Source organism: Choristoneura fumiferana, chromosome 5 (genome assembly GCF_025370935.1).
Source record: "Choristoneura fumiferana chromosome 5, NRCan_CFum_1, whole genome shotgun sequence".
Lineage (NCBI taxonomy): Eukaryota > Metazoa > Arthropoda > Insecta > Lepidoptera > Tortricidae > Choristoneura > Choristoneura fumiferana.
In genome coordinates, this window is record NC_133476.1 from 18,972,164 (window position 1) to 18,983,747 (window position 11,584).

Genomic DNA, 11,584 nt, shown 5'->3' on the forward strand with positions numbered 1-11,584 from the left:
TTTCTGCTGGCTTTAGGTAATAATAATGCATTGTCAATTGTCATGTTACTCGTAAAACCTTGCCAAAATCAACTACATGTATATAAGAGGAACAAACAGCATTACCTCTATTATATTGACTTAGTAATGTGAAGCTTCTTATCATCATCATCATCATGTCAGCCGAAAGACGTCCACTGCTGGACATAGGCCTCCCCCCAAGGCTCTCCACTCAGATTGTGCTTTTCGCATCCACCGCGATCCCGCGATCTTAACCAAGTCGTCGCTCCATCCTGTTGGAGGCCTACCGACAGCTCGTCTCCCGGTCCGCGGACGCCATTCGAGAACCTTCCGACCCCATCGGCCATCAGTCCTGCGAGCAATTAATTATAAGTTTCTTATAATCAGAGCAATTTTTTAAAGCTCCCTATTTGCCAACATCCCCCTTTGTAGCTACGTTTGACGAGATACATCACTTTTTCAATCAGATTGTCATTTTATATTTGTAATAAAAACCGGACGCAACCCTCTTATTTATAAGGCCTTGGCCCTCTCAGAGCTTTCTACTCGATGACAGCGTCCAAATAACCGCTCCAATCTCCAACAAGTAAATTAGTCTTAACTAGTGTTAATTTAATAGATCCTAATGAATGGCCGGGGCGCCGCCGTCGATCATGCGTGCTTGTACAACTGTAATCTTAATTACCTTTATAATGTTACGTGCTTTTTATTGCGATGGTAATACAGTTAATTTATACATCAGACGAGTTAATTGCAATGTTACGATTTGCCTATAAACGTTAAGGCGTTAAGCGCGTGTATCAATCATAAAAAAACACTGTGTTATTGTTCCAAACTACCTCCGTTCTTCACACGTACGTTTGTAAAACTACCCATCACGTGTGAGGCGGTTAAAGTTTAATAACACTGGCACATCTGGGAAGTGATCTCGGATGTTTTTATAAGGTGTTAAACGTGGGTTGAGCGAGATCTTTTCGAAGCCAATGTTTTGATTTACCCTGCCCTTGGCCTATTTCGTAGTGGAACAATCAGTGTCTATATAAGCGTGGCTCTCACACTGAAAAAAATAATCATTTAAAATACCTGATAAATCGTTAAAGTTTATTGTTTTAAACAGTTCCAGGGGAGCCTGCTGTTTTGAGCATTAAATTTTACTGTTCCGAAAACAGTTAAAGCAAAACAGTACATTTTAATGTTTTGACCAGTAAAAAAAAATTTACTGTTTAAAACAGTAAAAAAAAGTTTAATGTTTAAACATTAAAAATTTTTTTACTGTTTTAAACAGTAAATTTTTTTAATGTTTAAACATTAAAAGAATTTTAACTGTTTAAACAGTAATTTTTAATGTGCACGCACATTAAAATGTAACGAGGGAGACAGTACTTTTTAATGTGCACGCACAGTAAAATGTAATGTGGAAGACAGTAATTTTTAATGTGCACGCACATTAAAATATAACGAGGAAGACGGTACCTTTTAATGTGCACGCACAGTAAAATGTAATGTGGAAGACAGTAATTTTTAATGTGCACGCACATTAAAATGTAACGAGGAAGTCAGTACTTTTTAATGTGCACGCACAGTAAAATGTAACGAGGAAGTCAGTACTTTTTAATGTGCACGCACAGTAAGATATAACGAGCAAGTCAGTACTTTTTAATGTGCTTGCACAGTAAAATATAACGAGCAAGTCGGTACTTTTTAATGTGCACGCACAGTACTTTTTAATGTGCACGCACAGTAAGATATAACGAGCAAGTCAGTACTTTTTAATGTGCACGCACAGTAAGATATAACGAGCAAGTCAGTACTTTTTAATGTGCATGGACAGTTAAATATAACGAGCAAGTCAGTGCTTTTTAATGTGCATGCACAGTAAAATGTAATGTGGAAGACAGTAATTTTTAATGTTCACGCACATTAAAATATAACGAGCAAGTCAGTGCTTTTTAATGTGCTTGCACAGTAAAATATAACGAGCAAGTCGGTACTTTTTAATGTGCACGCACAGTAAAATGTAACGAGGAAGTCAGTACTTTTTAATGTGCACGCACAGTAAGATATAACGAGCAAGTCAGTACTTTTTAATGTGCACGCACAGTAAGATATAACGAGCAAGTCAGTACTTTTTAATGTGCATGGACAGTTAAATATAACGAGCAAGTCAGTGCTTTTTAATGTGCATGCACAGTAAAATGTAATGTGGAAGACAGTAATTTTTAATGTTCACGCACATTAAAATATAACGAGCAAGTCAGTGCTTTTTAATGTGCATGCACAGTAAAATATAACGAGCAAGTCAGTACTTTTTAATGTGCATGCACAGTAAAATATAACGAGCAAGTCAGTGCTTTTTAATGTGCATGCACAGTAAAATGTAATGTGGAAGACAGTAATTTTTAATGTTCACGCACATTAAAATATAACGAGCAAGTCAGTGCTTTTTAATGTGCATGCACAGTAAAATATAACGAGCAAGTCAGTACTTTTTAATGTGCATGCACAGTAAAATATAACGAGCAAGTCAGTGCTTTTTAATGTGCATGCACAGTAAAATGTAATGTGGAAGACAGTAATTTTTAATGTGCACGCACAGTAAAATGTAACGAGGAAGTCAGTACTTTTTAATGTGCACGCACAGTAAGATATAACGAGCAAGTCAGTACTTTTTAATGTGCATGCACAGTAAAATATAACGAGCAAGTCAGTGCTTTTTAATGTGCATGCACAGTAAAATGTAATGTGGAAGACAGTAATTTTTAATGTGCACGCACAGTAAAATGTAACGAGGAAGTCAGTACTTTTTAATGTGCACGCACAGTAAAATATAATGTGCAAGACAGTTATTTTTAATGTGCACGCACAGTAAAATGTAACGAGGAAGACGGTACTTTTTAATGTGCCCGCACAGTGAAATGTAATGTGGGCGACAGTACTTTTTAATGTGCAATTACAGTACCGGCAACTGTGCATGCATATTAAAATTACTGTCTTCCACATTACATTTTACTGTGCACTACAGTTAAAGGTATTGTAAAGGAAAGTACTGTTTAACGTGCATGGACAATAGCGGGTACTGTTCTGAATACCTACTACTGAGCATGCACATTAAAAAGCAATATCCTGCACAATATCTGTAACAGTGCACTTACAGTAGCGAGTACTGTAAGAGCACGGTAAAAGGTATTGTGAAGCCTGATACCTACTGCCTACGCAGTACTGCTACTAGATCAGGTAATGCGTAGGTAGGTAGGTACGCAGACAACCTGGAATAAATTAAAAATTATTTCATTTATGTCATTTATTTAAATTAAATCTTATGTTTAACCCAATTTGAGAACATTTTATTTACAGAAACATGACGCTGAATCCTTTTATATATTTACAATCAGTCAATTTTACATCTTAAGGTGAATGGAACGATAGCGTGTACTTTTCATAATTTGATACAACTGTTACTCCTACTAACTACATTACTTGATTGAAAAACATGTGAAATGTTTTTTACTTAATCAATCACATCATCTAATTACCGCAAAATGTATGGAAAGTTCACGCTGTTCCCTTACACACCTTACCACTCTTACCAGTGTACCTTAATTATTCATCAGTACCTTAACCAAAATAGACTAACAAGGAAGGGTACCCAACTGTCCGACTCCGTTTTGATTCAATTTGATATATGTTATAGAGTAGTCTAAAATAGCACAGGTATTTTTTTAGCTGCCCAAATTCAACCTGTTAGGAGAAATTGCCCTTTAAAGTACTGAAAATTTACCAAACCCTCCAACTTCTATAGATTTCTCAAAAAAAGAAGATAATGCATTACTGGTTTCATTATATGTTGGAGAACATGAAAAAAGAATGGATACGTTTGTCAAATGTTTTTTAAGCTCTAGCTCTAGAGCTTTAAAGCTTAGTCCATGATCCTATTCATGGTCTCGAAAAAAAAAACAAAAAAAACAATTGACAAAACACGAGTCCATTATTCTTTCATGTTCTCCAACATACAATGGAACCAGTATTTAATTAAATTTCAGTTCTTGGAAGGACAATTTCTCCTAACAGATTGAATTTGAGCAGCTAAAAAAAAAATACCTGTGCAATTTTAGACTACTCTATAACATATATCAAATAAATCGGACTTGGACAGTTCGTACCCTTCCTTGTTAGCTACCAAAGGAGATCCGTATGCAAAATATGCAGGCCGCATTCGGACTTCTGATATATGTTGTAGTGAACCCAGGCTACGATTGACTGATGTTGTCAGTCTCTATAGTGGTCAGTCCAGGGAGGTGACAATCGATTTTTGTATGGGATTTAGAAATTTCTTTTCTCTATCATATCCTGTAACCTATCATGTAACTGGGCTTTGTGAGCCGAGGAACGTTTGGTCGTTACAATTTATAAAGATCATAATTTATAAAAATTTGTGTACTACAATATATTATAAATTGATTAAATATATTGATTATATACAATAAATGATCTATTTCACCTGTCGTATGTTTCAGTATATTACAAGTAATTTGACATATAACTATGTATATCAAACGTCATTTCAAAAACAAAAATATTTTTGTTTTTTATTCCTAACGAGTAGCTTTAAGGAAATAATGTAATATACATATATATTTAAACGCAGCTCGCAAAAGCTCTTTTAATTGATGTTTCATAAACATTATAGGTTTCAGAACAAGAAATTTCAAAATCTCATACAAAAAAATTGATGACGTCATACCTCTGGCTGACCACAATAGCGACTGGCAACATCAGCCATACCGTAGCCTGGAATCACTGCAACACGTATAAGAAGTCAGGATGCGGTTTACATATTCTGCATACGGATCGGATCTCCACTGGTATAGCTTAAGTCTAAAACAAAAAGTCTTATATTAATTAAATAACCACACGAATTGAATTCAGACAATAGCCTAAAAATATAATAGAATAAGATTGCTTAACAATCGGAATGTAAGTACAATATCTTATAAACCGATACCGAATTGCTACCAACTATATTAAGGATAATGAGGCATTAGGAAAATTAACAACTAATAAAATTAAGACTTCGTATTCATATTAAATAACCACACAAATTTAATTCATAATAATTCCAACGATAGGGGAGCCATAAGCAAAGTTTAAAACGGCATTCAACTTGTCATACTTATAAAGTATAATAGCGGCCGTTGTATTGGAACAACTGCCATAAAACAAATTTCACGAGCATATAGTATTTTCTTTAAGAAAGACATAACATACAAAAGTGTGCGGAGCCAAGTTAGGCCCGTCTTGATGCTGCTGGAAATCGGTAAGAAATTGCTCCCTGGCGAGTCCAGGTTTTACTGCCTTTTGGAGTAGAGCTCGACATAGCCTCCTCACCTTTCGGTATCAGAGGTGTCAGACTCTACACCATGGTATGGATTATAGACAGGAGTCTATATGTAAAAAAAAAGGCAGGTCACCGGCGTTGAAGCTTTGGTAAAAAAGAAGACACTAACGATGGTTTCTAAGTACACACCATCGTTAGTGTTAAAAATGTACCCATTATGAACAATTATGTACCACATCGGAAATTAAACTTGGTTCCAACGATAGGGCCTCAAAAGCATATAAAGCTACCTGTACAGCTTCATAAACACGATTATAGTTTTCCTCATCTCAAGTGGTCTTTTCAATCGTAAAAAAGAGCTGACGTAATGAAAAACAAAATCTTTAATTTTATGAATGATGACATGTCTACACATACAACAATAAAGTGCAGGAATGTTTATGATGCTGACTGTACCTGGATTAGGAGCCCATTATCCGCCTTATTAATAAAACTCACTTCTGTTAACTAAAATGTGATTGGTCCCTTTCTCACAAATACGAATGTCAAAGTGACAGATAAAGACAAACGAATTTTAACGGCACTTTAGCTAAAAGAGGTTTGATGGATATTTAATATAAATAAAGACATGTGTAACAAAACTGTCATTTCCGCTGCTTTGGCTGCTGCTATCTTTATGAATTTTTTGTATGTGAGGGTAAAGGCTGGAAATGCTGGATGCGTCAGGAAGGGTAAGTACTGCGTGTTAATAGGGGTAAAAGCGTTAATAAGCTGGGACGGGAGGTTGTTAACGTTGTTAGTGTGGACAGGGAAGGAATGCGTCAGGAAGGGTAAATACTGCGTGTTAATAGGGGTAAAAGCGTTAATAAGCGGGGATGGGAGGTTGTTAACGTTGTTAGTATGGACAGAGAAGGAATGCAGGGAGTGCGTCGTGGAAGGTAAGTACTGTAAGGGGTAAAAGCGTTAATAAGCGGGGATGGGAGATTATTAACGTTGTTAGTATGGACAGGGAAGGAATGCAGGGAGTGCGTCGGGGAAGGTAAGTACTGAGTGTTATAAGGGGTAAAAGCGTTAATAAGCGGGGATGGGAGATTGTTAACGTTGTTAGTATGGACAGGGAAGGAATGCAGGGAGTGCGTCGGGAAGGTAAGTATGCAGCAGCAGCATGCAGCAGTATGTAACATGAGTCGAGGTATAAGTAAGTCGAACAGTACTGAATCAAGATCGAGAAAACCACTGGGTGAACAATTCCGGAATAACCTTCGAGAATATCATGCATAATATCTACTCCAACTTGTTCGAATAATCTGAAGCCGTTCACCATTATCCAAACACACTTTTCCTTAACACCAGAATTGGCAGGAATGCCTTCTAAAACGTCAGCTTCATAATCAGTATCACATCTTAGGAGAGCCTCATCGGCATATGTTTGAACTTTCATTACATCTTTTTTTACGCGGCAAATTCTACATGGGAAATTGGCAGAGAAGCTTTCCACAAAACCGGTAATGGAATGGATGCCTAAATTGTCACCGATAATTAAAGCCAGTTCAAAATATACAACTCCATCAAAGTTTGGTACGACAAATGGGATGCCAATGGAGCTCAGATAATTAAGTTCATTTATTACAGGCTGGAATATTACTTTATTGCCGAATTTTAATCTGTCAGATGAATGGAACAGCAACGTTAAAAAAATATGAGATAGAACACTACAACGCCAAGGAGGTAGACATGGGACTGAAACATATACGGCACCTAATTTATGAATCCCGGAGTGACTTCCTAAAGCATTTGAAGTCTCATAGTCGTCAAAAAATAAAAACAACGGTATTACATGTTTACCCATGTGAGTTCTTTTTTTTGATTGCCAATAACGCCCCTGAATAAAGTTTCGAATAACGTTAACATCTTTGTAAAGATCCGCCATGTATTGCAATGTATCAATCAAAACAGTTTCGAGGGAAAAAAAAGCATGTAAGACTTCTCTTAATGGAATAAACTGCATAACGCAAGTAACCGATGAAATAACCTGCCTGCCTCTCAAAGTATTTGACTCGCGGCGTTCACCCACCTCTATTTTTTTAGGTGGAATATAAGTGCGGCGTACCTGAAAGTATTGAAATCTACGATACTCTGTTGAAAATGGATTTAAAGACGAAGAATTGCAGTAGATATTATTCCTAGCACTTCTGCAACTGAACTATTACAAGAACCATATTCTGAAAGAGGTCACCTATCAATGGAACCAACGAAACTGAGAAACGCTTAGAAGTGAGTTCATAATTATTTGGACAATATTCCTTGGCAAATTCGCAGACCCATACAAGGACGCTATTAGCGAAGCTAGTGCCATCTCTAGAGAAAGGCGAGGTGAATCTTCAGTTAAAGTTACTTCTGGTGTTACAACACCTGCAGGCATAGTATTAGTCTGGTTTAAAGGTTCTGCAGAAGGTAAATAATCATTCCTGGTAAGATCAGACTGACTAACTAGTTCTTGAGACGGTGAACAGTTAGTCTCGACTAAAACGTCCTGATCAGACACAGAAGGATATTCTTCAGTTAAAGCACTAACTTGATTGGAATGCTCTCGAAAATAGTGTCTACGAAAGGAATTAAACAGATGATACGACCTGGAACAATTGTCTTCTACACAGCGATATTGTTCAAACTTGTGGTTCTCATGAAAAAGTTGGAAATGGATTTTAAGTGCTCGTACGTCTACGACAATAGTGTTACAAATAAAACAGGTAACCATGTTTGTTTACTCAGTTAGGTAATAGACCACAATCATTCAGTAAACTTTGAACAGACCCGGAAAGTTTGGTTTTTGAAATTGTATTTGCCGGAAACTTGTAAATTGCTCTTTCTAAGAATTGCCAGACAGGTAAACATTCACTAGGATACTCCAAATTAAGAGCCCATATTATCTTGAAACATGTATCAACAGTTTTCGAGATGGTTGGCAAATCGTAGATTATGTCGTCAACAACAATGTGATGTGCTATTATTTTTTTCAGAGGACCTGCAACTATCATATATGGTTGAACAGTTAATCCCATAGTCTGGTACCTGGCCTGTCGCTTCTGCCGCTCTTCAAGGATCTTCGTTGGTTCTTCAATGTGTGAAATAAAGCTTTGGCGCACTTCTGCCGCTGATATTCTTTTCCGCTTTAAGTGCACCGGGCCAACCATGTGCGGTAGAAGTAGCAATAGGGCCAGGTTGCTAGTCTCGGAATTTTGATCTGTCAAGCAACAATAAAGAAAATTAGTGTAAAATAAAGAAAAGTAGTGTAGTAATTACTAATATTTTTTATTATCGGACGCTTTCGTTTTCCACTTACTTAAGCACTTAATAGAATAGAATAGAAAACATTTAATTCGAGTATCATAAGACTCGTACATTATATAGGTTAGGTTTTACTTATTACTAGTGTTAGTGTTAATTTATTATTTAGTGTAGGCAATTATATAATTACCTACACTAAACAATGATGAAGTGCATATGTCGACAAGTCATTACATTATATAATATAATGACTTTTCGACATATGCACCTCGCAACAGTGCCTCATATGTAGAGTTTACGCGGCGCGCGCGGCGTCGTAAATTTCCAACGTTGATTTTTGCGGTGCGCGTCGTGCAACGTGCCGTTGCACGTTTACGGTGCCGTGACGTGGACATGTGGCCGGGGCCCTAAGACATAACTAACCTTGTGCAAGTTGCTTCAATTCTTCTACAAACGGTGATCGTGTTGATGAGCCTGTAGTATACCGAGTAGTTTGCTCTTCAGTAGCGGTAATTTATCATCCAATGAATGTTCATTGTCAGGATACCAGCGATCGAAGTCAGCAGTAAGCTTAAATAAAGAGATTAAATTAGTTAGAAAACCTTGAAAATTTACTAAAAATTCTCGTTGCATTAAAACAATGAGTGAATATCGGTTAAGGTTTCAATCAGTAAACACATCAACACTCCAACAGCAAATTACTTACCAGCGCGTGCCCCAAGAGCGCTTCAAACAGGGAAATTCCTGGAGATACGACAGTTTCTCATTTGAGTGCACACGTTGCTTCCGTTGCTCGTTGGTTCTCTGCCACTTTTCATTGCACAATCCAAAATCATCAGTAGAGCAACGTAACCACTCGAGGGTTTCCTCTTCCTCTGGCGTGATGGGGAGGTTGCTTGTAGAAGGTGCCGACGATGATGCGGCCGTTGGCGACTTCTGTAGAGAACGTCGTGCTCGCGGTTCGTACACTCCGTGTTTTCGGCTACTTGGCTTTTAAGTTCGAAACTCCGTCGAACAGTCGACCGTGAGCTCGATGTAACCCCACTTTTGGTTTAGTGTAATAACTTTCTAACCTTTCTAAAGGAAATACCCGTTCTGAAAAAAAAAACATACCAACATTTATAAAAAAGCCATGATTTAGTAATAATAAATTTTCAACTTAACATAGTGTTTCTGATAGTAACTACTTTGTATATCATGGGCGGTGAATCGATATATATATTAGATACTTATTTTTATTTCAAAATTTATGATTTACTATTAACAATTAAGCAAAAATATTCCGATATGGTTGTGGGCTTTACTGTCACTAAAGTAAGTATATTCTTAAGTTTAACCGCTTAACTGAGTACACAGGGTACAGGGGTAATTTTATACAAAGTACAGTAATTCCTTGGCAAAAGAATTATGAGTTGAGCAAAGACGAGGGCTGATTAGTATTCTTACAGCACAATGCAAAACAAAAAATCCAGCATAATACATTATTATTATGTCATCAAGTCTTCACAGGACGGAATTCCTCAACGGTTAATGGAATCTATTTGAAATTTGGTATGGCAATTTAGTTTAATTGACAATGCAAGTACAGTATGTCATTTTTACTTTTAGAAGCTTTTATTTTTGCTGACAGTAAGTACGTCTGTACTTGCATTGTCAACTAAACTACATTCCCATACCAAATTTCAAGTCGATTCCATTAACCATTGAGGAGTTGTCCTGCGGAGACGATCCTGGCCGGACCACCAAGATGTCACTCCCTGATTATTGTATTGTCGCCAGATTTACATTAGTATGCCAAATTCGAAGTCAACTCGACTACTGACCCGTACATACATAGCATACACACATTGCAAGTTAAATAAAATCTTGTAAAATGTGTTTCTTTTCACTTATGATTCACACAATCCATAATAACAATGAAAAATTTGCAGAATTTATAACAGCTTACAGAGATTTTGACCGGGTTTGATTATGTTATTTTCACTGACTAATTTTTTCTTATCCTGAATTACGCTATCAGTTGTGCTGTTTCCAGATCATATCTTATTTTCCATGTCACTGTCTTCATCCTTACTGATGTCATTTAGTGTCAGGTCTTCCACACTCCATACTGCTTTCAGATGTTATTGTATCTAAAAAAAAACGAATAATTGTTAGTGCTGTAATGTAATGCCATAAGTTCTGGTTTATTAATATCAACCACTTTGTTACCAAATTATTGAAAATAGCATTACCTGCATGTATTTCGATCAATTCCTCTTCAATTGGTTTCATAGGGAGTGATGGAGGTGAAGATAATGAATCATCTCGATACTTTTTGTTTTTGGTAATTTTTCTTTTGTCTGACGAAGATGACGCCGCCTGCCTAGGTTTTTCCACAGCAAATGCTTCCTTCAAGTTAGCTAACAACCAAAAATAGTACATTATTGCAGAGGCCGGGAAATTAGGGATTGCCGGCCAAGTAGATAAAGGGATACGAGGCTGGCAATCTCTTTTAACGCTTAGGTATTTAATGCTTTTCTCAAACATTGTCGGGAAATTAAACATCAAAATTCCGTCTGCCGCGGCTAACTATGCAATTTTCCGGGATAAAAACTATCCTATGCTCATTCCAGGATCTCAAACTATCTCCATACCAAATTTCATCTAATTCGGTTCAGCGGTTTTATAACAGTATTTAAACTTCGCGGTTTATTTTTCGAAATAATGCGAGTATTTCTGAGTATGTTTGAGAAAAAACATTATCTTATCTAAGAACACATTATTAACGGCACCAGTTAATTTGCACATGCATGCACAATTAAGATCACTAGAATAACATAACAAAATAAAAATATTTTCATCACACTTGCTCGTAAACAGTGTCGTAACATGCAGGCTACCTGGTTGCAACCCTAATAAAACCCTTGAACTTAATGTGCTTGTCATGAAACAGTGATCGGTAAAGTGAGTCATTGCCCG

At 36.8% G+C, this 11,584-nt stretch overlaps 1 protein-coding gene and 1 long non-coding RNA gene across 2 annotated transcripts in view; one reads left to right on the forward strand and one right to left on the reverse strand.

Annotated features, from left to right (window-relative positions):
- Window positions 1-11,584, forward strand: part of LOC141428338 (23 kDa integral membrane protein-like) — a 95,521-nt gene that overhangs the window by 53,556 nt on the left and 30,381 nt on the right. The gene's annotated exons all lie outside the window — the stretch shown is intronic.
- On the reverse strand, window positions 9,613-11,279 carry LOC141428344 (uncharacterized). The gene is made up of 3 exons (XR_012451418.1): window positions 10,858-11,279; window positions 10,572-10,755; window positions 9,613-9,718 (listed from the first exon to the last, which is right to left on the reverse strand). It is a non-coding gene; the product is annotated as an uncharacterized lncRNA (long non-coding RNA).